The sequence below is a fragment of the Enoplosus armatus genome, chromosome 16 (genome assembly GCF_043641665.1).
Source record: "Enoplosus armatus isolate fEnoArm2 chromosome 16, fEnoArm2.hap1, whole genome shotgun sequence".
In the NCBI taxonomy this organism is placed as follows: Eukaryota; Metazoa; Chordata; class Actinopteri; order Centrarchiformes; family Enoplosidae; genus Enoplosus; species Enoplosus armatus.
The window spans coordinates 969,898-995,770 of record NC_092195.1 but is presented as its reverse complement, the minus strand read 5'-3'; the positions used below and the strand labels follow the sequence as shown (position 1 = coordinate 995,770).

The 25,873-nt window shown below is 45.8% G+C and overlaps 12 non-coding genes across 12 annotated transcripts; all 12 read right to left on the bottom strand.

The window, feature by feature from the left end:
* Positions 1–366: 366 nt before the first annotated feature.
* LOC139299529 (U6 spliceosomal RNA) lies at positions 367–469 on the bottom strand. The gene has a single exon (XR_011598815.1). It is a non-coding gene; the product is annotated as a U6 spliceosomal RNA (small nuclear RNA).
* A 6,831-nt stretch (positions 470–7,300) lies between these two features.
* Positions 7,301–7,403, bottom strand: LOC139299517 (U6 spliceosomal RNA). Its single transcript, XR_011598803.1, has one exon. It is a non-coding gene; the product is annotated as a U6 spliceosomal RNA (small nuclear RNA).
* Positions 7,404–7,916: 513 nt separating this feature from the next.
* On the bottom strand, positions 7,917–8,023 carry LOC139299507 (U6 spliceosomal RNA). Its single transcript, XR_011598794.1, has one exon. It is a non-coding gene; the product is annotated as a U6 spliceosomal RNA (small nuclear RNA).
* Positions 8,024–8,539: 516 nt separating this feature from the next.
* On the bottom strand, positions 8,540–8,646 carry LOC139299520 (U6 spliceosomal RNA). Its single transcript, XR_011598806.1, has one exon. It is a non-coding gene; the product is annotated as a U6 spliceosomal RNA (small nuclear RNA).
* Positions 8,647–9,176: 530 nt separating this feature from the next.
* On the bottom strand, positions 9,177–9,283 carry LOC139299522 (U6 spliceosomal RNA). Its single transcript, XR_011598808.1, has one exon. It is a non-coding gene; the product is annotated as a U6 spliceosomal RNA (small nuclear RNA).
* An 8,834-nt stretch (positions 9,284–18,117) lies between these two features.
* trnap-ugg (transfer RNA proline (anticodon UGG)) lies at positions 18,118–18,189 on the bottom strand. Its single transcript has one exon. It is a non-coding gene; the product is annotated as a tRNA-Pro (tRNA).
* A 4,024-nt stretch (positions 18,190–22,213) lies between these two features.
* Positions 22,214–22,320, bottom strand: LOC139299512 (U6 spliceosomal RNA). The gene has a single exon (XR_011598799.1). It is a non-coding gene; the product is annotated as a U6 spliceosomal RNA (small nuclear RNA).
* A 510-nt stretch (positions 22,321–22,830) lies between these two features.
* Positions 22,831–22,937, bottom strand: LOC139299519 (U6 spliceosomal RNA). Its single transcript, XR_011598805.1, has one exon. It is a non-coding gene; the product is annotated as a U6 spliceosomal RNA (small nuclear RNA).
* A 510-nt stretch (positions 22,938–23,447) lies between these two features.
* Positions 23,448–23,554, bottom strand: LOC139299521 (U6 spliceosomal RNA). The gene has a single exon (XR_011598807.1). It is a non-coding gene; the product is annotated as a U6 spliceosomal RNA (small nuclear RNA).
* A 510-nt stretch (positions 23,555–24,064) lies between these two features.
* LOC139299510 (U6 spliceosomal RNA) lies at positions 24,065–24,171 on the bottom strand. Its single transcript, XR_011598797.1, has one exon. It is a non-coding gene; the product is annotated as a U6 spliceosomal RNA (small nuclear RNA).
* Positions 24,172–24,671: 500 nt separating this feature from the next.
* On the bottom strand, positions 24,672–24,778 carry LOC139299528 (U6 spliceosomal RNA). Its single transcript, XR_011598814.1, has one exon. It is a non-coding gene; the product is annotated as a U6 spliceosomal RNA (small nuclear RNA).
* A 511-nt stretch (positions 24,779–25,289) lies between these two features.
* On the bottom strand, positions 25,290–25,396 carry LOC139299506 (U6 spliceosomal RNA). The gene has a single exon (XR_011598793.1). It is a non-coding gene; the product is annotated as a U6 spliceosomal RNA (small nuclear RNA).
* Between the last annotated feature and the right edge of the window lie 477 nt (positions 25,397–25,873).

Below are 25,873 nucleotides of genomic sequence, written 5' to 3'. Positions count from 1 at the left end.
GAAGTAGACTAAGCAAACAACGGCCTTACCTACATTCTTGATAATGTCATGTTTGGTATTTGCAATTCCTTGCTGTTGTGGCTAGCCAAACTGTAAGTCACATCACACCTTTGATTGGGCCTAAAAATGAAAAGGGGGCGGGGCCCAAGAGGCCGCAGGCTAAACTTCGGGGCCCAAAACCTAATCGTCCCCTCCCAGGACAACGTCGGACAAGTCTTGGTGAGCCTCGGTGTGGCCTCCTTGCCGCTGGCATTGCCTACATAATGAGGAAGGAAGCACAAAGAACATTGGGAATTCCAGCCACTTAAATAGGACACACATGCCCAGCAGTTTCTGGACAACAGCCTGGGGAAATGTAAGCTGTTTAAAATGTGAAAACGCTTCATGAATTTGCGTGTTATCCTTTTGCATGGGCCATGCTAACCTTCTCTGCATTGATTTCAATTTATTAGATGTGCTGCCTGAGCAAGGACATTGGATCTAACTCGCTGCCTGACTTTTAGCCCCCTACTGGCCAAGCGACCCCTATACGGGAGTGCGGGATAGAGGGCTGCGATCCCCAGAAGGCAACTCCCTGAAGCAGGGTTTGACTTGTGACACTGGAGTGAGTAAAGGCGTAGTTTGGAAGTAGACTAAGCAAACAACGGCCTTACCTATATTCTTGATAATGTCATGTTTGGTATTTGCAATTCCTTGCTGTTGTGGCCAGCCAAACTGTAAGTCACATCACAGGAAGCTTTGATTGACCCTGAAAATGAAAAGGGGGCGGGGCCCAAGAGGCCGCAGGCTAAACTTCGGGACCCCAAACCTAAGTAATTCTGATTCTGATTCTGATTTACTGACCATAATAAATGCATAAAAATACCTTTAATATACCCTTCAAAACCCATTCAAAAATCCTCTACACTTACAACAATCACCAACAAACAAATACATAAAACACTCATTGAACACTCTTAACACTAGCCAAACACAAACAGCTTGGTTACAGTTCAAGGATAGGGATAAGTTAAAGGATAGATAGAAAGTATCTCTCACATTTCCACATGCACATTGAAAGCAGTTGGTCACTTTAATTGTTCCTCCTGTGGATACTGGCCGCCAAGAGGTCTCTTCTTAAAGCAATTTCCTGTTGTTTCCTCTTGTCCATTCATGCAGCAGATGCTCCTCTCGTCCTTAAAAATAATCCTGCTGAATTGTCGGAGTCATTGTTTCTTCCTAAATGATAACCAAGTCCTGTCTAGCCCGACTGTATTCCCTTCTGAAGCTGTGTCTGACTGGGTGTTCACTAACTGCAGCTTCTATAACGTTCTAGAATGATGATGCAATAAAGGCATCAATGGCCCTCCAGAATTCTGTGACCATCACAATTACACACACTTCATTGACTTACAGTAATTTCAGACTTACCCTACCCCTTACCCTAACCTTAACAGTATGGGACCAGTAGCTCACAAGTAAGTGTACAGTTTCCCCCCGAGGATCAATAAAGTAATTCTGATTCTGATTCTGACAAGACTTGGGCAAAAAGCTAAGCAGGGTTAAGCTGAATAACATACTGAAGAGGAGAGGTTGGGATCCTTGTTATATTCCCCCACTCCTGAAGCCTAGGTAGTATTCTTTTTTAGTATGTTAAGGTTTGTGATGATGACGTATGATCTCGTGTTCAAGGGGCTTACAAAAAGGAAAGTTACGAAAGGGAAAATTTTAAGCCTACTCTTAAAATTAGAGACTGTGTCCGCCTCCCGGACCCAAACTGTGAGCTGCTTCCACAGGAGAGGAGCTTGATAGCTGAAGGCTCTGGCTCCCATTCTACTTTGAGACTCTGGAAACCACAAGCAACCCTGCATACTGGGAGTGCAGTGCTCTAGTGGAGTAATAGGGTAGTATGTGCTCATAAGGATATGATTGTGTCTGACCAGTAAGAGCTTTGTAGATGAGGAGAAGGATTTTAAACTCTATTCTGGATTTTACAGGGAGCACCTGCAGAGAAGCTAATATTGGAGAAATATTATCTTTTCCTTGTTCCTGTCAGTGCATGCGTCGCAGCCATTTGGATCAACTGGAGAGTCTTCAGGGACTTATTGGGGCAGCCTGATGAAAAGGAATTACAATAATCCAGCCTAGAAGTAACAAATGCATGGACTAGTTTTTCTGTTTGAGACAGGATGTTCCTGATTTTTGCAATGTTACATAGGTGAAAAAAGGCATTCCTTGAAGTTTGTTTTATGTGGGAGTTAAAGGACATGTTCTCTGGACAGCAGCACAATGAATGTCAAACTTCCATACTGGTTTTCAAATTTAGGTTATTGGTCTTGGAAGTTCGCATGCTAGATTGGGAATGTGAAGGTCCTGGAAATGTGACCCCCACGTTCATAATTCAAACTTCCTGAACTAATATGCAAACTTCCACTTATGCAATGAGAACTTTTCTTTAAACTATTGTCATAACGTGGCTCAAAGGCCATGACCAATTCGGAAATGGACACAGATGACAATGAAATACATTTATTTTAACACAAACAACAACAAAGGGAATAACGAGAGAACGAGCGAGAATGGCAACTGGGCTTGGCCTTTATAGCACCTGGCCCAGATGCTCCCAATCAGACTAACTGCTGCACTCCCCTGCTACCTTCAGTGACAGACAGGAATAAACAGTAACCATTAGACAGGTTAGGCTGCGGTCGTCACACCAGTCAGAGGGTTGTGGTAACCCTCCTTCTCAATAACAGAATAATGATGTTGATAACTGTTAAATTTCCTTCAGAAGCAGCTGACTGGCCTCACTACCCACTGGACATCACTTTGGAGCAAAACTGCCCCCACTCCCCTCCAATTGGAGGTCCAAGCACAAACTTTGCCTGTGCCTGGGTTATCCCTCCCACAGAAGAGTCCTCTTGGTGATGTAGACCTCGTCAGTTCTCCACCACAAGGCACTTGTCCACGAGGAGTCCTCCAGCAGGGTGACTCTCAGTACGGGCAATCTCAGTTTTCTAAAGAGCCTAAACTTCAACAATTAACTGATTCACAAGATATTGTCATAACCTTTGAGCAGTGGCTTGTCAGTGGCCGAGATCAGACTGGGGCTTTCGTCTTTTTCCATTGCTAAAGCTAGAGCCGTTGACCCGGATTGGCTGCCGCTGAGACTGCGTCCGATTGAGGACCGCCAGAGTCGATCAAAGGAGACTCTTTTTCAGACAATACCAGGCGCCTGAAACAAAAAGGTAAGCAGAAAACCTCTTTTCTACTTGAAATTTCTGCACATTGGGCATACCAAAACAAATTGTCTGAATAAGATTATTCTCTGATCGCTAAAAGCATAGTAATTTTCTTTTGGAGAATGATTAATGATTGTTTGATTTTTACTGAAATGGTCACATGTAAAGTAAAAAACACATAGTCTCACGTGAGGGAAAGTGAATAAGTGTCCTAGTTTAGTTTGAATCGGCTGGAATAAAAGGCATATTGTCTTCTAAATTATTAAAGGACATTTTTGATTCCGGGGTAAGCCCAATGCCGGGAGAAGTTTGATTGTCCTGATGCCGCGAAAGGCGATGCCAGGGAAGTCTGATGCCGGGAGAAGTTTGATTGTCCCGATGTCGCGAAAGGCGATGCCGCGAAAGGCGATGCCACGAAAGGCGATGCCACGATAGGTGAAGACTCCTGTTGAGCGGACGACTAAAAAAATAAATAAATAAAAAATTCCCGGTATAATTGTAAAGATAAAATCTTTATGAGGACACAGGGATAAGTTTTTTTTTTCAAATGTGGGGTGGTTTCCTACTTTATTGATATTTTTACTGTGCATGTGTCAGTGTATTGGACAGTACAGACTGCTCGAAAATTTCTGCACTAACACAGATCTCAAGTAGTTGTGTGCACGGGGGATTGGAATAGCATAAAAGGGGATATTTTAGTTAAGGTGTTGAAGAAGTTGGTGAATTAAAACGAGTGAATAGACTGGGAAAACCCTCAACGATCAAGCACAGAGTAATAGACTCCGTGTAGAAGCTTCTTGATCGGGTCCTCACTCGGGCACTGTGCCACTCACCCTCTCTGAATAACAAAGTAGCCATAGTCACGTGCAGAGGACATCAAAAAGAAGATGGCAGAATAGCAAGAGGAAATAATGCAGCAGATATGGCAGCAAAAGCGATAGCAGGATACAATGTAAATCGACAAATGACACAAAAAGCAGTAAAAGATAAACCACATAGGGACCTATGTGTACAAAACATCAAAGAGCTGCAAGAAGCAGCTGCCCCAATCCAAAGATTTCCCTCAAGGCAGGACTAGGAAGTTTTCCAGTTCCTGATGCCCCATGGAAGGAGATAGTGACTGATTTCACTGACATGGGTGCAGATCACAGAGTTGAGGGCAAAAGATATCTCTTAGTCTCTGTGTAGATCCATTCTCAAGGTGGGTTGAAGCCACACCTCCCAAAACTGAAAAAGGGAAAGAAGTCATAAAATGGCTAACAAGGGAAATCATTCCCAGATTCGGAGTACCAGCAGTAATAAGATCTGACAACGGCACTCATTTCTCCAATGAGGAGTTAGGAGAAGTAGAAAGGATGTTTGGGATCAAATATAAGTTCGGTGCAGTTTACCATCCAGCATCTCAGGGACTAGTAGAAAGGGCTAATCGTACTATCAAAGAAGGATTGGCTAAAGTCTGCGCAGACACAAAACTAACCTGGATCGAAGCCCTCCTTATAGTGCTATTTAACCTGAGATCCACTCCAAATGCGACAATGAATGTCAGCCCACATGAGATTTTGACAGGAAGGAAAATGCCCTGTCCATTTACTACTGCACCAACAGACACACCACCTGTATTATTACAGTATGAAGATCTGAGTATAATTAACTACTGAATAACAGTGTGATGAGCATCTCTCAACAGGTCACGGAAATACTCACCAAAGAACAGGACCACGACACATCTCCTGTTGAAGTGGGAAGCTGGGTCCTCAGGAAAGTCAATAAGCTCAATTGGTCCTCCCCCAGGTGGAAGGGACCGTACAAAGTAGCAGAGGCTACATCACACTGTGTGAAGGTATGGTTGTCTGAAGACAGACTGAGCAACTGGATCCATAAGACGCACTGTGCACTGACTCAAGACCCAACAGAGAGAACATTGACTGAGGTTCGGACTGACTTAGGAACCTCACCGACTGACAATGACTACAACACTGGAGATGAGAACCTACCAGAGACTGGACAGACCTCAACTGACGAAACCTTCCAAAAACACTCCACTATGGAGACTAGGTTGTAGTACTCAGAATCAGAATCAGAATCAGAAACTGTTTATTGCCAAGTAACATACATTACAAGGAATTTGCTGTGGTCTGAAGGTGCTATTGTTTTGATAACAAATAAGTAGAATATAAAAGCTAAAATAAGAATAAGAATAAAAATAAAAATAAAAAATAAGATAAGATAAATAACTTCAGTGCAGTGACCAGAATAAAGTAAAGTGTCCAGATAAAGTGTCCAGTAGGGGGTGGGTGCGTTAATGTAACGCAGTGGGGACAGGGGTGATGTACGTTAATATAACGTATAGCTTGTGTTTGTGTTCTGGGGGGGGGTCAGTGAGAGTTTGTCAGGTTGACTGCAGAGGGGAAGAAACTGTTTTTGTGGCGAGAGGTTTTGGTCCTGATGGACCGCAGCCTCCTGCCAGAGGGGAGGGGGTCGAACAGATGGTGTCCGGGGTGGGAGGGGTCGGCAGCGATCTTCCCTGCTCTCCTCAGGGTCCTGGAGGAGTACAGGTCCTGAAGAGATGGGAGGTTGCAGCCGATCACCCTCTCTGCAGAGCGGATGATACGCTGCAGTCTGCGTCTGTCCTTGGTGGAGGCAGCAGCGTACCAGACGGTGATGGAGGAGGTGAGGATGGACTCTATGATGGCAGTGTAGAAGTGAACCAGCATTTTTTGTGGCAGGTTAAACTTCCTCAGCTGCCTCAGGAAGTACATCCTCTGTTGGGCTTTCTTGATGACGGAGCTGATGTTCAGCTCCCACCGGAGGTCCTGGCTGATGATGGAGCCCAGGAAACGGAAGGACTCCACAGTGTCCACTGCAGAGTCACACAGGGTGATGGGGGCGGGTGGGGCTGCGCTCTTCCTGAAGTCTACAACCATCTCCACTGTCTTTGAAGCGTTAAGCTCCAGGTTGTTGCTGTTGCACCAGGTCACCAGATGGTCAATCTCCCACCTGTAGGCAGACTCATCCTCTCCAGAGATGAGTCCGATGAGGGTGGTGTCGTCCGCGAACTTCAGGAGCTTGACAGACTGGTGACTGGAGGTGCAGCTGTTGGTGTACAGGGAGAAGAGTAGAGGAGAAAGAACGCAGCCTTGAGGGGAGCCGGTGCTGATCGTCCGCGAGTCTGAGACGTGTTTCCCCAGCTTCACGTGCTGCTTCCTGTCAGACAGGAAATCTGTGATCCACCTGCAGGTGGGGTCAGGCACGTTCAGCTGGGAGAGCTTGTCCTGAAGAAGAGCCGGGACGATCGTGTTGAAGGCAGAGCTGAAGTCCACAAACAGGATCCTGGCATAGGATCCTGCGGAGTCCAGGTGCTGGAGGATGAAGTGTAGAGCCAGGTTGACGGCGTCGTCTACAGACCTGTTGGCTCTGTAGGCGAACTGCAGGGGGTCCAGCAGAGAGTCTGTGATGGATTTGAGGTGGGACAAAACCAGGCGTTCAAATGATTTCATGACCACAGAGGTCAGGGCGACGGGTCTGTAGTCATTTAATCCTGTGGGCCCTGGTTTTTTGGGGACGGGGATGATGGTGGAGGCCTTGAAGCAGGCTGGCACGTGGCATGTCTCCAGTGAGGCTCGAGCGGCTGTAACTATTATTTGACTTATATCAGAACACCCTGACCTACATAGATGCAATTGGAGTCCCCAGAGGTGTACCTGATGAATATAAATTGGTTAACCAAGTCGCCGCAGGGTTTGAGTCATCCCTGTTTTCGTGGGTCACTGTAAACAAAAATGTGGATAGAATTAATTACCTTCATTTTAAAGTTCAAAGGCTCAATAATATGACTAGAGATGCCATTGCCGGACTACATGAACAATTGGCGGCTACTTCTCTGATGACTTACCAAAATAGAATGGCCCTTGATTTTCTCAAGCTGAAAGAGGTGGTGTGTGTGCTATGTTTTCCCAAGATTGCTGTGTGTTCATCCCTAACAATACAGCCCCAGATGGCTCCATAACTCGAGCCCTTTCTGGCGTCAAAACTATGCCCAGCAGGTTCTGGACAACAGCCTGTGGTAATGTGAGCTGTTTAAAAAGTGGGAACTCTTCATGAATTTGCGTGTCATCCTTTTGCAAGGGCCATGCTAATCTTCTCTGTATTGATTCCAATTTATTAGATGTGCTGCCTGAGCAGGAACCTAACTCGCTGCCTGACTTTTACCCACCTACTGGCCTAGCGACCCTTTTACGGGAGTGCGGGATAGAGGGCTGCGATCCCCAGAAGGCAACTCCCTCAAGCAGGGTTTGACTTGTGACACTGGAGTGAGTAAAGGCATAGTTTGGAAGTAGACTGAGCAAACAACGGCCTTACCTACATTCTTGATAATGTCATGTTTGGTATTTCAAATTCCTTGCTGTTGTGGCCAGCCAAACTGTAACTCACATCACACCTTTGATTGGGCCTAAAAATGAAAAGGGGGCGGGGCCCAAGACGCCGCAGGCTAAACTTCGGGGCCCAAAACCTAATAATCGCCTCCCAGGACCACGTCGGACAACACTTGGTGAGCCTCGGTGTGCCTCCTTGCCGCTGGCATTGCCTACATAATGAGGAAGGAAGCACAAAGAACATTGGGAATTCCAGCCACTTATATAGGACACACATGCCCAGCAGTTTCTGGACAACAGCCTGTGAAAATGCGAGCTGTTTAAAATGTGGAAATGCTTCATGAATTTGCGTGTCATCCTTTCGCAGGGGCCATGCTAATCTTCTCTGTATCGATTCCAATTTATTAGATGTGCTGCCTGAGCAAACACATTAAACCTGACTCGCTACCTGACTTTTAACCCCTTACTGGCCAAGCGACCCCTATACAGGAGAGCAGGATAGAGGGCTGCCATCCCTAGAAGGCAACTATCCAAGCAGGGTTTGACTTGTGACACTGGAGTGAGTAAAGGCGTAGTTTGGAAGTAGACTAAGCAAACAACGGCCTTACCTACATTCTTGATAATGTCATGTTTGGTATCTCCAATTTCTTGCTGTTGTGGCCAGCCAAAGTGTAAGTCACATCACACCTTTGATTGGCGCTGAAAATGAAAAGGGGGCGGGGCCCAAGAGGCCGCAGGCTAAACTTAGGGACCCCAAACCTAATCATCCCCTCCCAGGACCACGTTGGATAAGTCTTGGTAAGCCTCGGTGTGGCCTCCTTGCCGCTGGCATTACCTACATAATGAGGAAGGAAGCACAACGAACATTGGGAATTCCAGCCATTTATATAGGACACACATGCCCAGCAGTTTCTGGACAATGGCCTGGGGAAATGTGAGCTGTTTAAAATGTAGAAACGCTTCACAAATTTGCGTGTTATCCTTTCGCAGGGGCCATGCTAATCTTCTCTGTATCGATTCCAATTCATTAGATGTGCTGTCTGAGCAAGCACATTAGACCTAACTCGCTGCCTGACTTTTAGCCCCCTACTGGCCAAGCGACCCTAATACGGGAGTGCGGGATAGAGGGCTGCGATCCCTAGAAGGCAACTATCCAAGCAGGGTTTGACTTGTGACACTGGAGTGAGTAAAGGCGTAGTTTGGAAGTAGACCAAGCAAACAACGGCTTTACCTACATTCTTGATAATGTCATGTTTGGTATTTCCAATTCCTTGCTGTTGTGGCCAGCCAAACTGTAAGTCACATCACAGGAAGCTTTGATTGACCTTGAAAATGAAAAGGGGACAGGGCCCAAGAGGCCGCAGGCTAAACTTAGGGACCTCAAACCTAATCATCCCCTCCCAGGACCACGTTGGATAAGTCTTGGTGAGCCTCGGTGAGCCTCGGTGTGGCCTCCTTGCCGCTGGCATTACCTACATAATGAGGAAGGAAGCACAACGAATATTGGGAATTCCAGCCATTTATATAGGACACACATGCCCAGCAGTTTCTGGACAACGGCCTGGGGAAATGCGAGCTGTTTAAAATGTAGAAACGCTTCACAAATTTGCGTGTTATCCTTTCGCAGGGGCCATGCTAATCTTCTCTGCATCGATTCCAATTTATTAGACGTGCTGCCTAAGCAAGCACATTAAACCAACATCGCTGCCTGACTTTTAGCCCCCTACTGGCCAAGCGACCCTTATACGGGAGTGCGGGATAGAGGGCTGCGATCCCCAGAAGGCAACTACCTGAAGCAGGGCTTGACTTGTGGCCCTGGAGTGAGTAAAGACGTAATTTGGAAGTAGACTGAGCAAACAACGGCCTTGGCCACATTCTTGATAATGTCATGTTTGGTATTTCCAATTATTGCTGTTGTGGCCAGCCAAAATGTAAGTCACATCACAGGAAGCTTTGATTGACCCTGAAAATGAAAGGGGGGCGTGGCCCAAGAGGCCGCAGGCTAAACTTCGGTACCCCAAACCTAAGTAACCTAAGTGATTCTGATTTACTGACCATAATAAATGCATAAAAATACCTTTCATATACCCTTCAAAACCCATTTGAAAATCCTCTACAGTTACAACAAACACCAACAAACAAATACATAAAACTGAACATTCTCAACACTAGCCAAACACAAACAGCTTGGTTACAGTTCAAGGATAGGGATAAGTTAAAGGATAGTTTTACATCAAGTATCTCTCACATTTCCACATGCACATTGAAAGCAGTTGGTCACTTTAATTGTTCCTCCTGTGGATACTGGCCGCCAAGAGGTCTCTTCTTAAAGCAATTTCCTGTTGTTTCCTCTTGTCCATTCATGCAGCAGATGCTCCTCTCGTCCTTAAAAATAATCGTGCTGAATTGTCGGAGTCATTGTGTCTTCCTAAATGATAACCAAGTCCTGTCTAGCCCGACTGTATTGCCTTCTGAAGCTGTGTCTGACTGGGTGTTAACTAACTGCAGCTTCTATAATGTTCTAGAATGATGATGCAATAAAGGCATCAATGGTCCTCCGGAATTCTGTGACCATCACAATTACACACACTTCATTGACTTACAGTAATTTCCTTGAGACTTTCCCTACCCCTTACCCTAACCTTAACAGTATGGGACCTGTAGCTCACAAGTAAGTGTACAGCTCCCCCCGTGGATCAATAAAGTAATTCTGATTCTGATTCTGACAAGACTTGGGCAAAAAGCTAAGCAGGGTTAAGCTGAATAACATACTGAAGAGGAGAGGTTGGGATCCTTGTTATATTCCCCCACTCCTGAAGCCTAGGTAGTATTCTTTTTTAGTATGTTAAGGTTTTTGATGATGACGTATGATCTCGTGTTCAAGGGGCTTACAAAAAGGAAAGTTACAAAAGGGAAAATTTTAAGCCTACTCTTAAAATTAGAGACTGTGTCAGCCTCCCGGACCCAAACTGTGAGCTTCCACAGGAGAGGAGCTTGATAGCTGAAGGCTCTGGCTCCCATTCTACTTTGAGACTCTGGGAACCACAAGCAACCCTGCATACTGGGAGTGCAGTGCTCTAGTGGAGTAATAGGGTAGTATGTGCTCATAAGGATATGATTGTGTCTGACCAGTAAGAGCTTTGTTGGTGAGGAGAAGGATTTTAAATTCTATTCTGGATTTTACAGGGAGTCAGTGCAGAAAAGCTAATATTGGAGAAATATGATCTCTTTTCCTGGTTCCTGTCAGTGCATGCGTCGCAGCCATTTGGTTCGCATGCTAGATTAGGAATGTGAAGGTTCTGGAAATGTGACCCCCATGTTCATAATTGAAACTTCCTGAACTAATATGCAAACTTCCACTTATGCAATGAGAACATTTCTTTAAACTATTCTCATTACCTGGCTCAAAGGCCATGACCAATTCGGAAATGGACACAGATGACAATAAATTACATTAATTTTAACACAAACGACAACAAAGGGAATAACGAGAGAACATTATAAAGAGTCGTTCTAAACCTGCTCTATTTGTAAAGTGTCATGAGATGACTTTTGTTGTGATTTGCCGCTATATAAATAAATTAAGTTGAATTGAATTGGATTGAATTGAGAACGAGCGAGAATGGCAACTGGGCTTGGCCTTTATAGCACCTGGCCCAGATGCGCCCAATCAAACTGCTGCGCTCCCCTGCTACCTTCAGGGACAGACAGGAATAAACAGTAACCATTAGACAGGTTAGGCTGCGGTCGACACACCAGTCAGAGGGTTGTGGTAACCCTCCTTCTCAATAACAGAATAATGATGTTGATAACTGTTAAATTTCCTTCAGAAGCAACTGACTGGCCTCACTACCCACTGGACATCACTCTGGAGCAAAACTGCCCCCACTCTCCTCCAATTGGAGGTCCAAGCACAAACTTTGCCTGTGCCTGGGTTATCCCTGCCACAGAAGAGTCCTCTTGGTGATGTAGACCTGGTCAGTTCTCCAGCACAAGGCACTTGGGTGGCATGGTAGCGCAGTGGTTAGCACTGTCGCACGGGAGGTAAAGCTGGTTAGAGCGGGTTGGGGGTTCAATCCCCAGCTGCCCCCGTCATGTCAAAGTGTCCTTGAGCAAGACATTGAACCCTAAGTTGCTCCCGATGGAGACCAGCACCTTGCATGGCACCTTGCAAGCACTTTATCACTTGTCCTGAGAGTCCTCCAGCAGGGAGACTCTCAGTACGGGCAATCTTGGTTTTCTAAAGAGCCTAAACTTCAACAATTAACTGATTCACAAGATATTGTCATAACCTTTGAGCAGTGGCTTGTCAGTGGCCGAGGGCTTTCGTCTTTTTCCATTGCTAAAGCTAGAGCCGTTGACCCGGATTGGCTGACGCTGAGACTGCGTCCGATTGAGGACCGCCAGAGTCGATCAAAGGAGACTCTTTTTCAGACAATTCCAGGTGCCTGAAACAAAAAGGTAAGCAGAAAACTTTCTACTTGAAATTTCTGCACATTGGGCATACCAAAACAAATTGTCTGAATAAGATTATTCTCTGATCGCTAAAAGCATAGTAATTTTCTTTTGGAGAATGATTAATGATTGTTTGATTTTTACTGAAATGGTCACATGTAAAGTAAAAAACACATAGTCTCACGTGAGGGAAAGTGAATAAGTGTCCTAGTTTAGTTTGAATCGGCTGGAATAAAAGGCATATTGTCTTCTAAATTATTAAAGGTCATTTTTGATTCCGGGGTAAGCCCGATGCCGGGAGAAGTTTGATTGTCCCGATGTCGCGAAAGGCGATGCCACGATAGGTGAAGACTCCTGTCGAGCGGACGACTAAAAAAATTAATATTGTAAAGTATAATTGTAAAGATAAAATCTTTATGAGGACACAGGGATAAGTTTGTTATTTTTCATAAAAATGTGGGGTGGTTTCCTACTTGATTGATATTTTTACTGTGCATGTGTCAGTGTATCGGATAGTACAAACTGCTCGTAAATTCCTGCACTAACACAGATCTCAAGTAGTTGTGTGCATGGGGGATTGGAATAGCATAAGAGGGGATATTTTAGTTAAGGTGTTACAGAAGGTGGTGAATTAAAACGAGTGAATAGACTGGGAAAACCCTCAACGATCAAGCGCACAGAGTAATAGACTCTGTGTAGAAGCTTCTTGATCGGGTCCTCACCTCCACCACACAGACACAGTCCATGATGCAATTCCTGGGTCTGGTCACCTACAGTAAGAACTTTGTACCTGATTTCTCTGGCCTGGTAGAACCTCTGAGAGCATTAATTACACAGGTAGGGTACAAAAACTACAACTCTCCCCTACAATGGACAGCAACAGCGGAAAAAGCGTTTGTGAACGTTAAAACAGCACTATCTACAGCATGCAACCTACATACTCCCAACTACTGTGAACCGTTTCATCTGGATGTTGATAAAAAGAACGGCTTTGTCAACGGCATTCTTTTTCCAAAGGGGGGGAGTAGGAATACAACAGACAGAAAAGTGTTAATGTACTACAGCTCAAAATTGGACAATGTAGAAATAGGACATCCTACGTGTGTAAGACATGTAGCAGCTATAGGCAAAGCGATACAAAAGACCTCCCACATTACAATGACCAACCAAACCATTGTACATACTACTCATGGAGTAAAAGCATTTCTTGACTCCAATGCATTTACACTATCAGCACATAGGATCCAAGGCCTACAACAACTTCTTAGCAAACCCCACATCCATTTTACCAGTGCAGGTGCCAACATGGCCGCACAGATGGACACTAGACAAGACCATGACTGTGTAGCAGAAACCAACAAAGAAATGCAACTACACTCCACACTACAACAAGAACCAATTCAAGACGCTCAAATGACTCTCTATTGTGATGGACATAGTCATCACTCACCGACTGGCGCACTACTAACGTCATATGCTGTGGTAGAAGAAACACACACTGGCCTAGAGACAAGACAAGCGCACATAATACCTCAACTTGCGTCAGCACAAATGGCAGAATTGGTGGCTATTACTGAAGCATGTAGACTAGCAAACGACAAAATTGTGACTATCTACACTGACTCAGCCTATGCAGTGCAAGCTGTACACGTAGACATGTGTCACTGGAGAAGGAAAGGTTTTGTGACCTCATCTGGCACCGCTGTTAAACATTTGAACCAACTACTCGACCTTTACTATGCATTATTAGAGCCACAACAAGTAGCCATAGTCAAGTGCAGAGGACATCAAAAAGAAGATGGCAGAATAGCAAGAGGAAATAATGCAGCAGATATGGCAGCAAAAGCGATAGCAGGATACAATGTAAATCGACAAATGACACAAAAAGGAGTAAAAGATAAACCAAATAGGGACCTATGCGTACAAAACATCAAAGAGCTGCAAGAAGCAGCTGCCCCGTCTGAAAAACAGGCGTGGAAAGAAAAAGGAGCCATAAAGGATGATAAAGGGCTCTGGAGAAATCACGAAGGCAAGATAGTAGCTCCGGCTAGACCACTGAATTTGCTATGCCAAGAAGCCCACAGTAGAGGTCACTGTGCAAGCTCAAAAGTAACAGCTCTCATTTCTCAGCATTGGTGGCACCCCACCTTAAAGACATCACTAAATATTTTGTACAGTCATGTGAAATCTGTAATCACTTTAATTCAAATGTTTCACTCAAGGCAGGACTAGGAAGTTTTCCAGTTCCTGATGCCCCATGGAAGGAGATAGTGATTGATTTCACTGACATGGGTGCAGATCACAGATATGAGGGCAAGAGATATCTCTTAGTCTGTGTGGATCCATTCTCAAGGTGGGTTGAAGCCACACCTACCAAAACTGAAAAAGGGAAAGAAGTCATAAAATGGCTAACAAGGGAAATCATTCCCAGATTGGGAGTACCAGAAGTAATAAGATCTGACAACGGCACTCATTTCTCCAATGAGGAGTTAGGAGAAGTAGAAAGGATGTTTGGGATCAAATATAAGTTCGGTGCAGTTTACCATCCAGCATCTCAGGGACTAGTAGAAAGGGCTAATCGTACTATCAAAGAAGGATTGGCTGAAGTCTGCGCAGACACAAAACCTGGATCGAAGCCCTCCCTATAGTGCTATTTAACCTGAGATCCACTCCAAATGCGACAATGAATGTCAGCCCACGAGATTTTGACAGGAAGGAAAATGCCCTGTCCATTTACTACTGCACCAACAGACACACCACCAGTATTATTACATTATGAAGATCTGAGTGAGTATGTTAATCTACTGAATAACACTGTGATGAGCATCTCTCAACAGGTCATGGAAATACTCACCAAAGAACAGGACCACGACACATCTCCTGTTGAAGTGGGAAGCTGGGTCCTAAGGAAAGTCAATAAGCTCAATTGGTCCTCCCCCAGGTGGAAGGGGCCGTACAAAGTAGCAGAGGCTACATCACACTGTGTGAAGGTATTGTTGTCTGGAGACAGAGTCAAGACCCTACAGAGAGAACATTGACATTGGTTCGGACTTACTTAGGAACCTCACCGACTGACAATGACTACAACACTGGAGATGAGAACCTACCAGAGACTGGACAGACCTCAACTGACAAAATCTTCCAAAAACACTCCACTGTGGAGACTAGGTTGTAGTACTCGAGCGGCTGTAACTATCATTTGACTTATATCAGAACTCCCCGACCTACATAGATGCAATTGGAGTCCCCAGAGGTGTACCTGATGAATATAAATTGGTTGACCAAGTCGCCGCAGGGTTTGAGTCGCCGCAGGGTTTGAGTCATCCCTGTTCTGGTGGTCCACGATAAACAAAAATGTGGATAGAATTAATTACCTTCATTTTAATGTTCAAAGGCTCAATAATATGACTAGAGATGCCATTGCCGGATTACATGAACAATTGGCGGCTACTTCTCTGATGACTTACCAAAATAGAATGGCCCTTGACTTCCTCCTTTTCCCAAGATTGCTGTGTGTTCATCCCTAACAATACAGCCCCAGATGGCTCCATAACTCGAGCCCTTTCTGGCCTCAAAACTATGTCGGAAGAGTTAGCAGAACACTCTGGGATAGACAATCCGTTATCTGATTGGCTAAACAGAGCCTTTGGCAAGTGGAAAACATTAATTATGTCTGAGTTTCTTTCACTAGTTGTTGCAGTGACTGTGTTAACCTTATGTGGATGTTGCTGCATACCATGCATCAGGCACCTCTGTCTAAAGTGTATTACCACAGCCATTAATGATAAATTCCCCACACCACCTCCTTACCAATTATCACAACATGCAGGAGAAACTGTTCCACTGGTCTCCCTCTCTGAGCCCGGAGAGGATGAGACTGAAGTTTACAAGGATGCTGACGAAGATTTATACTCCTGAACCCCTATATATACAGGTTTTGCTAAAGTTACCACATACCCACATATAGCATTACATACACGTACAGGCGTGAGACTCATAGTTTTTTCTTATGATTATTGTGCTCATTGCAGACATGTTATCAGTAGAGTTGTGGAAGGTTGTACTCTCCTGGGAAAGAGGTTCTGTTCCCGGTACCATGACGGCTACTCCTGATATGAACTGTTTAGCTTATGCTTTTACCATATAATTGTTTTGTTTAATCAGCATGGCTCTGTTTACTATTTCCACATGCGTGTGCAATGAAGAACTGCTTGCTGCTGGTAAATGCAAGGAAGAACAGCTTACACATACTGGCATACATATAGACTGCTCAATGCAATGAAGACATGCTTACATATCCACTATACGATTATGAGATTTTTATTTGTGTTGATATAATAGAATTATTGTGTTGCAACTCATGGCGGTTAGTCACTCACAGTTTGGGGGCCTGTTGAGCTGGCTGCTGCATGGAGTTGGGATACAATACAGAAATAACATTCTCACCTGTATTTTATTGACATGATAAAATCATGTCAAAAGGGGGAAATGTTATAATTGGCTATGTTTCGAGCTATCATGTATTCTGATTGTATGTATTCTGTATTTCTCCACTGAACCTATGATCCTGTTTTGTACTTTTCTACTGAGCACAATGTACGTCTTTGAGGATATGACTGATTAGAACTGGTTTTCATACCAGGAGATAGCTGAAACTCCTCTATTTTATCAGTTAGATTTACGCCGTACCACCAACATCCACACATGATTTATTTCAGTAAGTCCAACCTCTGTACAGGGCAGGCCTCATCCCGAGAAGATAAATATGAATAATTTTCAGACATCGGGGCTCCTTCTGACTGAGATCCTGCGAGAGCTCTGTCACTCCGAGCCCAGCGCTGCATTTACTTTACCTGTGACCGAAATAAAGTTTACATCTGTGAAGTGAATATTGCTCCAATTTGTTCTTGGGCTTCCAACAAAAGAATCGGGCTAACACGCTAAAACCATCTGCGGTCGGTGCAATCTGAGGTACTCACTACACAACTCCTCCTCTTAAAGACAAAAGTACAAAGTTCTGCTCTGGATCATAACTGAGTCTTGTCAAGTTCAGCTGGGGAGGGACGTTCATAGTTTAACCAGCTACATCCATCTGGCCAATGTCGAAAAGACAAAGTTCATCTGCTAACCCGCCAAGCAACATAGCAACTAAGGAGGACAACATGGAAGAAACATCCTTTCATACACAAGATTCAGACTTGAGTAGCTGCCCAACACTGACTTTGGGTCAGTTTTATAATTACAGTAGATTTCTTGCTATGATTTAATAAAAAATAAAAAAAAACTCACAACGGGTTATTTTCTTTTCATAGTCAGTATGTGAGTTTGAGTCGAGTGACATAAAGTGGTCTCACCTGTAGTGGATCTGGATCTGAGCTGTCTTTACACAGCAGTTGTCTTTGCACATCCACACCATGTTATAGGACATCTAAAAGAAAAAGGGGGGGGGGGGCAGGAGGGATGAAGAAATAATGTTAGCCAACAGAGCGACCAGTTTAAATGTTGTTTGGGGTGCCCTGGTGACTTAGGGGTTTCATGCGAAGACCGCGAACCACACCGCCCCTGGATCAAGCCTTGTTGGCATGTTGTTCCTCACCCCCCCCCCCCCCCCCCTCGTTTCTCTCTACTCTCTTTTAATAAAAGGCACAAAATGGCCAAAAATACACGCACACACAATATAGAACGATTCTACATTGTGTGAGTCACGGTCTAACAAAGACATTATTGGTAGTCCAAAGTTAAAGAGTTACGTTACACCCAACAACCTGTTTTTGGCAAGGGTTCGTCAGGGATTAGACTTAAACCAAAGAGCCACGAGAATCATGCTGTCTTGCAAAGAAAGACTCAGCTTTCATCCCCGTTTACAGTGTTCCACTGTGTCCCTTATCTTTGAGGGACCGTGAGTGGAAACCTGCAATGATGCCAACAGACTCACTTGTGGAGAAGGAGCAGGTTCTTCAGTCCTCTGAAGGATTTGTAGCTATTCTAGCTTTTGTCAGTCATTGCCTAACAAAGATTTTATTGAAATAGCAAAGTTATAAAGTTTAGGTGTTAGGTGTTCATGGCTAGGGCTCGTCCGGGATTTGAATCCCGGACCGCTCGCACCCAAAGCGAGAATCATACCCCTAGACCAACGAGCCAGAAAATCCTGGGTCAATGTTATACGTGGAATCATAACAACATTGATCCACTCTAGACAGTCTTGTGTAGAAGGAGTGGATTCTTCTGTGCTCACGAGAACCCTCCTCTGTCTCAAAGACCGACTCAGATCCCATCACCAACAAGCCACGAGAACCCTCCTCTGTGTCAAAGAACGACTCGGATCTCATCACCAACGATCTTACATTTACTGATTTTGATGCATGATTTATATTTATACGTTTTGTGACAGGAGGGCGAGGCACAGAGCCACGCAGAGAGGGAGGCAGGCAGACTCAGTCGCAGAACCAAAACCGACGGGCAGACACAGAACCGGTACCACAAGTTATACCCACCCAGGCAAACTACACACAGCTTGCCCCAGCTGTCCAGACAAAGGGTAAGCACAGTGGAGTAAAGGGTGGTGAGGAGTAGGTTACCGTTGGACTCCCCACTGGCGGCTTGTTTTTCTTGGTCTTCCCAGTCAACGATGGTGGCGTGTGGTGTGGAGCAGCAGTGGAAAGGACATTGTTAGCAGTACGGAGCTGGAATTGGAGGCGGCGGTTCGTGGACTGTGTTGGTGTGGCTGGACGAGGAAACGCAGTGGCGGATGTACAAGGTGTCGTAAAAAAAAAAAAACAGACTTTTAAATCTTTTAATAAACCATTGTACTTGAGTGTGTTTCCTCTTGGGTAATTCCTACTGCTCACCCCTGCCAGGCAAATACACGAGTCCTCGGCTCTATCCTACTTTCCAAGAGAACTGATTGGTCAGCGGTGCTTTTACTCGAGTTGATCTATGCTCGACAGGATCTTCTATGAATGGTGATGCCATTTTCCAAGATAACTGATTGGTCACTAGGCAGTGCTTTTACTCAAGCTGATCAGAATCAGAATCAGAATCAGAAACTGTTTCTTGCCAAGTAACATACATTACAAGGAATTTGCTGTGGTCTGAAGGTGCTATTGTTTTGATAACAAATAAGTAGAATATAAAAGCTAAAATAAGAATAAGAATAAAAATAAAAATAAGATAAGATAAGATAAATAACAAACAGTGCAGTGACCAGAATAAAGTAAAGTGTCCAGATAAAGTGTCCAGTAGGGGGGTGAGTGCGTTAATGTAACGCAGTGGGGACAGGGGTGATGTACGTTAATATAACGTATAGCTTGTGTTTGTGTTCTGGGGGGGGGGGGGGGGGGGGGTCAGTGAGAGTTTGTCAGGTTGACTGCAGAGGGGAAGAAACTGTTTTTGTGGCGGAAGGTTTTGGTCCTGATGGACCGCAGCCTCCTGCCAGAGGGGAGGGGGTCGAACAGATGGTGTCCGGGGTGGGAGGGGTCGGCAGCGATCTTCCCTGCTCTCCTCAGGGTCCTGGAGGAGTACAGGTCCTGAAGAGATGGGAGGTTGCAGCCGATCCCCCTCTCTGCAGAGCGGATGATACGCTGCAGTCTGCGTCTGTCCTTGGTGGAGGCAGCAGCGTACCAGACGGTGATGGAGGAGGTGAGGATGGACTCTATGATGGCGGTGTAGAAGTGAACCAGCATTTTTTGTGGCAGGTTAAACTTCCTCAGCTGCCTCAGGAAGTACATTCTCTGTTGGGCTTTCATCAGCTCCCACCGGAGGTCCTGGCTGATGATGGAGCCCAGGAAACGGAAGGACTCCACAGTGTCCACTGGAGAGTCACACAGGGTGATGGGGGCGGGTGGGGCTGCGCTCTTCCTGAAGTCTACAACCATCTCCACTGTCTTTGAAGCGTTAAGCTCCAGGTTGTTGCTGTTGCACCAGGTCAACAAGTGGTCAATCTCCCACCTGTAGGCAGACTCATCCTCTCCAGAGATGAGTCCGATGAGGGTGGTGTCGTCCGCGAACTTCAGGAGCTTGACGGACTGGTGACTGGAGGTGCAGCTGTTGGTGTACAGGGAGAAGAGTAGAGGAGAAAGAACGCAGCCTTGAGGGGACCCGGTGCTGATTGTCCGCGAGTCTGAGACGTGTTTCCCCAGCTTCACGTGCTGCTTCCTGTCAGACAGGAAATCTGTGATCCACCTGCAGGTGGGGTCAGGCACGTTCAGCTGGGAGAGCTTGTCCTGAAGAAGGGCCGGGACGATCGTGTTGAAGGCAGAGCTGAAGTCCACAAACAGGATCCTGGCATAGGATCCTGCGGAGTCCAGGTGCTGGAGGATGAAGTGTAGAGCCAGGTTGACGGCGTCGTCTACAGACCTGTTGGCTCTGTAGGCGAACTGCAGGGGATCCAGCAGAGAGTCTGTGATGGATTTGAGGTGGGACAGGACCAGGCGTTCAAATGATTTCATGACCACAGAGGTCAGGGCGACGGGTCTGTAGTCATTTAATCCTGTGGGCCCTGGTTTTTTGGGGACGGGGATGATGGTGGAGGCCTTGAAGCAGGCTGGCACGTGGCATGTCTCCAGTGAGGTCTGGTATCTTGTATGGAGATAGGTCTGGCTATGCGAAAACTGAAGTTACCTCGCTAACCCTACATCCTGCCTTGTAGTACAGGCCTCTGGTCACTTATCTCTGAGAGACAAGAGGTGGAAAACTGCAATGATAACAAGATGGATCCACTGTAGACAATCTCATTTGTGGAGAAGGAGCAGGTTCTTCTGTGGTCTGAAGGACTTGTAGCTCTTCTAGTTATAGGAGTGTCAAAATGAAAGATCTTATGGATAGGCTAATGTTTAAGAGATACATCAGGCACACAGCAAGGGCTCGTCCAGGAGTTGAACCCGAGACCTCTTGCACCCTAAGCAAGAATCATACCCCTAGACCAACGAGCCACAAGAACTCTCTGTCAAAGAACAACTCAGAACTAATCACTGGTGAATTACAGTAGGAACAGCTTTGCGTATAAAAATCGATCAGAATGGCTCAATTTTCCACCACTTTACAGGAACCATGCAAGCGGTTTTCCAGTCTTCCAGTGCTAAACTTGGCTAAACAGCTCCTGGACATATCCAATACATTCTATACAAAGGTTCAGAGAAATGTGGCAACTCTTTCTCTGTTAGACAGTAACTCATACAGTCTAGAAGAGCTAGTAGAGCTGGTATCTTATCTCCCACTCTTCCTGGAAAGACAGGAAATGGAAACAAGGAGAAGGTACAGTCTATGAGAGTGATGCTGGGTTTGTGCTCTGGTAGAGTGAGATTTTCCAAAATAGGGCGATGGCACACCACTAGAACAATCTATTTCCACAAACAGTGCATCATTGTTTCTGTTGGCCAAGTATCGTCTCACAAATTCATTTCCTGTAGCCCCCAGAGATGCGTTTTGAATCAGACCATTAAAAATCAATGAAAACAGTCCTCACTGATTTTACATGTCCATGTGTAGTGAGAAGGAATACGTGAAACCTTCGGTCAGAAAGATGAAATATACCATATTTATGGCAGAAGAAACTTGTAATCGGCCAATTTCGGCACGGAACGCTAGAGGAGGGTTAAAACAGCAGGCAATTCAAATGTGACTTAGGGGTTTCAGTCGTGGTCCACGAGCTGCACCGTCCCTGGTTCGAGCCTTGTCGGCATGTTGTTCCTCCTGAATAACAAGTAATAATCTTTACTTGGAGGGATAGAGGGCTGCAATCCCCAGAAGGCAACTCCCTGAAGCAGGGCTTGACTTGTGACACGGGAGTGAGTAAAGGCGTAGTTTGGAAGTAGACTAAGCAAACAACGGCCTTACCTACATTCTTGATAATGTCATGTTTGGTATTTCAAATTCCATGCTGTTGTGGCCAGCCAAACTGTAAGTCACATCACACCTTTGATTGGGCCTAAAAATGAAAAGGGCCCAAGAGGACGCAGGCTAAGCTTCGGGGACCAAAGCATAATCATCCCCTCCCAGGACCATGTCGGACAAGTCTTGGTGAGCCTCGGTGTGGCCTCCTTGCCACTGCCATTGCCTACATAATGAGGAAGGAAGCACAACGAACGTTGGGAATTCCAGCCACTTACATAGGACACACATGCTCAGCAGTTTTGGGACAACAACCTGGGGTAATGTGAGCTGTTTAAAAAGTGGGAACTCTTCATGAATTTGTGTGTCATCCTTTTGCAAGGGCCATGCTAATCTTCTCTGTATTGATTCCAATTTATTAGATGTGCTGCCTGAGCAGGCACCTAACTTGCTGCCTGACTTTTACCCACCTACTGGCCTAGCGCCCCTTTTACGGGAGTGCGGGATAGAGGGCTGCGATCCCCAGAAGGCAACTCCCTAAAGCAGGGTTTGACTTGTGACACTGGAGTGAGTAAAGGCGTAGTTTGGAAGTAGACTGAGCAAACAATGGCCTTACCTACATTCTTGATAATGTCATGTTTGGTATTTCCAATTCCTTGCTGTTGTGGCCAGCCAAACTGTAACTCACATCACACCTTTGATTGGGCCTAAAAATGAAAAGGGGGCGGGGCCCAAGACGCCGCAGGCTAAACTTCGGGGCCCAAAACCTAATAATCGCCTCCCAGGACCACGTCGGACAACACTTGGTGAGCCTCGCTGTGACCTCCTTGAAGCTGGCACTGCCCATATAATGAGGAAGGAAGCACAAAGAATATTGGGAATTCCAGCCACTTATATAGGACACACATGCCCAGCAGTTTCTGGACAACAGCCTGTGGTAATGTGAGCTGTTTAAAAAGTGGAAATGCTTTACGAATTTGCGTGTCATCCTTTCGCAGGGGCCATGCTAATCTTCTCTATATTGATTCCAATTCATTAGATGTGCTGCCTGAGCAAGCACATTAGACCTAATTTGCTGCCTGACTTTTAGCCCCCTGCTGGCCAAGCAACCCTTATACGGGACTGCGGGATAGAGGGCTGCGATCCCCAGAAGGCAACTCCCTGAAGCAGGGTTTGACTTGTGACACTGGAGTGAGTAAAGGCGTAGTTTGGAAGTAGACGAAGCAAACAACGGCTTTACCTACATTCTTGATAATGTCATGTTTGGTATTTCCAATTCCTTGCTGTTGTGGCCAGCCAAACTGTAAGTCACATCACAGAAAGCTTTGATTGACCCTGAAAATGAAAAGGGGTAGGGCCCAAGAGGACGCAGGCTAAACTTCGGGGCCCAAAACCTAATCATGCCCTCCCAGGACCACGTTGGACAAGTCTTGGTGTGGCTATCTTACTGCTGGCACCACCCATATAATGAGGAAGGGAGCACAAAGAACATTGGGAATTCCAGCCACTTATATAGGACACATATACCCAGCAGTTTCTGGACAACAGCCTGGGGAAATGTGAGCTGTTTAAGATGTGGAAATGCTTCATGAATTTGCGTGTCATCTTTTCGCAGGGGCCATGCTAATCTTCTCTGTATTGATTCCAATTTATTAGATGTGCTGCCTGAGCAAACACATAACACCTAACTCGCTGCCTGACTTTTAGCCCCCTACTGGCCAAGCGACCCCTATACGGGAGTGCGAGATAGAGGGCTGCGATCCCTAGAAGGCAACTCCCTGCAGCAGGGTTTGACTTGTGACACGGGAGTGAGTAAAGGCGTAGTTTGGAAGTAGACTAAGCAAACAACGGCCTTACCTACATTCCTGATAATGTCATGTTTGGTATTTCAAATTCCATGCTGTTGTGGCCAGCCAAACTGTAAGTCACATCACACCTTTGATTGAGCCTAAAAATGAAAAGGGCCCAAAAGGACGCAGGCTAAACTTCGGGGACCAAAGCATAATCATCCCCTCCCAGGACCACTTCAGACAAGTCTTGGTGAGCCTCGGTGTGGCCTCCTTGCCACTGGCATTGCCTACATAATGAGGAAGGAAGCACATCGAACGTTGGGAATTCCAGCCACTTATATAGGACACACATGCCCAGCAGTTTCTGGACAACAGCCTGTGGAAATGTGAGCTGTTTAAAAAGTGGAAATGCTTTACGAATGTGCGTGTCATCCTTTCGCAGGGGCCATGCTAATCTTCTCTGTATTGATTCCAATTCATTAGATGTGCTGCCTGAGCAAGCACATTAGACCTAATTTGCTGCCTGACTTTTAGCCCCCTACTGGCCAAGCAACCCTTATACGGGACTGCGGGATAGACGGCTGCGATCCCCAGAAGGCAACTCCCTGCAGCAGGGTTTGACTTGTGACACGGGAGTGAGTAAAGGCGTAGTTTGGAAGTAGACTAAGCAAACAACGGCCTTACCTACATTCTTGATAATGTCATGTTTGGTATCTCCAATTTCTTGCTGTTGTGGCCAGCCAAAGTGTAAGTCACATCACACCTTTGATGGGGCCTAAAAATGAAAAGGGCCCAAGAGGACGCAGGCTAAACTTCGGGGCCCAAAACCTAATCATGCCCTCCCAGGACCACGTTGGACAAGTCTTGGTGTGGCTATCTTACTGCTGGCACAACCCATATAATGAGGAAGGGAGCACAAAGAACATTGGGAATTCCAGCCACTTATATAGGACACATATGCCCAGCAGTTTCTGGACAACAGCCTGGGGAAATGTGAGCTGTTTAAGATGTGGAAATGCTTCATGAATTTGTGTGTCATCTTTTTGCAGGGGCCATGCTAATCTTTTCTGTATTGATTCCAATTTATTAGATGTGCTGCCTGAGCAAACACATAACACCTAATTCGCTGCCTGACTTTTAGCCCCCTACTGGCCAAGCGACCCCTATACGGGAGTGCGAGATAGAGGGCTGCGATCCCTAGAAGGCAACTCCCTGCAGCAGGGTTTGACTTGTGACACGGGAGTGAGTAAAGGCGTAGTTTGGAAGTAGACTAAGCAAAACAACGGCCTTACCTACATTCTTGATAATGTCATGTTTGGTATCTCCAATTTCTTGCTGTTGTGGCCAGCCAAAGTGTAAGTCACATCACACCTTTGATTGGGCCTAAAAATGAAAAGGGCCCAAGAGGACGCAGGCTAAACTTCGGGGACCAAAGCATAATCATCCCCTCCCAGGACCACTTCGGACAAGTCTTGGTGAGCCTCGGTGTGGCCTCTTTGCCGCTGGCATTGCCTACATAATGAGGAAGGAAGCACATCGAACGTTGGGAATTCCAGCCACTTATATAGGACACACATGCCCAGCAGTTTCTGGACAACAGCCTGTGGAAATGCGAGCTGTTTAAAATGTGGAAATGCTTCATGAATTTGCGTGTCATCCTTTCGCAGGGGCCATGCTAATCTTCTCTGTATCGATTCCAATTTATTAGATGTGCTGCCTGAGCAAACACATAACACCTAATTCGCTGCCTGACTTTTAGCCCCCTACTGGCCAAGCGACCCCTATACGGGAGTGCGAGATAGAGGGCTGCGATCCCTAGAAGGCAACTCCCTGCAGCAGGGTTTGACTTGTGACACGGGAGTGAGTAAAGGCGTAGTTTGGAAGTAGACTAACCAAACAACAGCCTTGGCTATATTTTTGATGACGTCATGTTTGATATTTCCAATTCCATGCTGTTGTGGTCACCCAAACTGTAAGTCACATCACAGGCAGCTTTGATTGACCCTGAAAATGAAAAGGGCGCAGGGCCCAAGAGGCCGCAGGCTAAACTTCGGGGCTCCAAACCTATTCATCCCCTCCCAGGACCACGTCGGACAAGTCTTGGTGAGCCTCGGTGTGGCTCGGTGTGGCTATCTTGCCGCTGGCACTGCCCATATAATGAGGAAGGAAACACAAAGAACATTGGGAATTCCAGCCACTTATATAG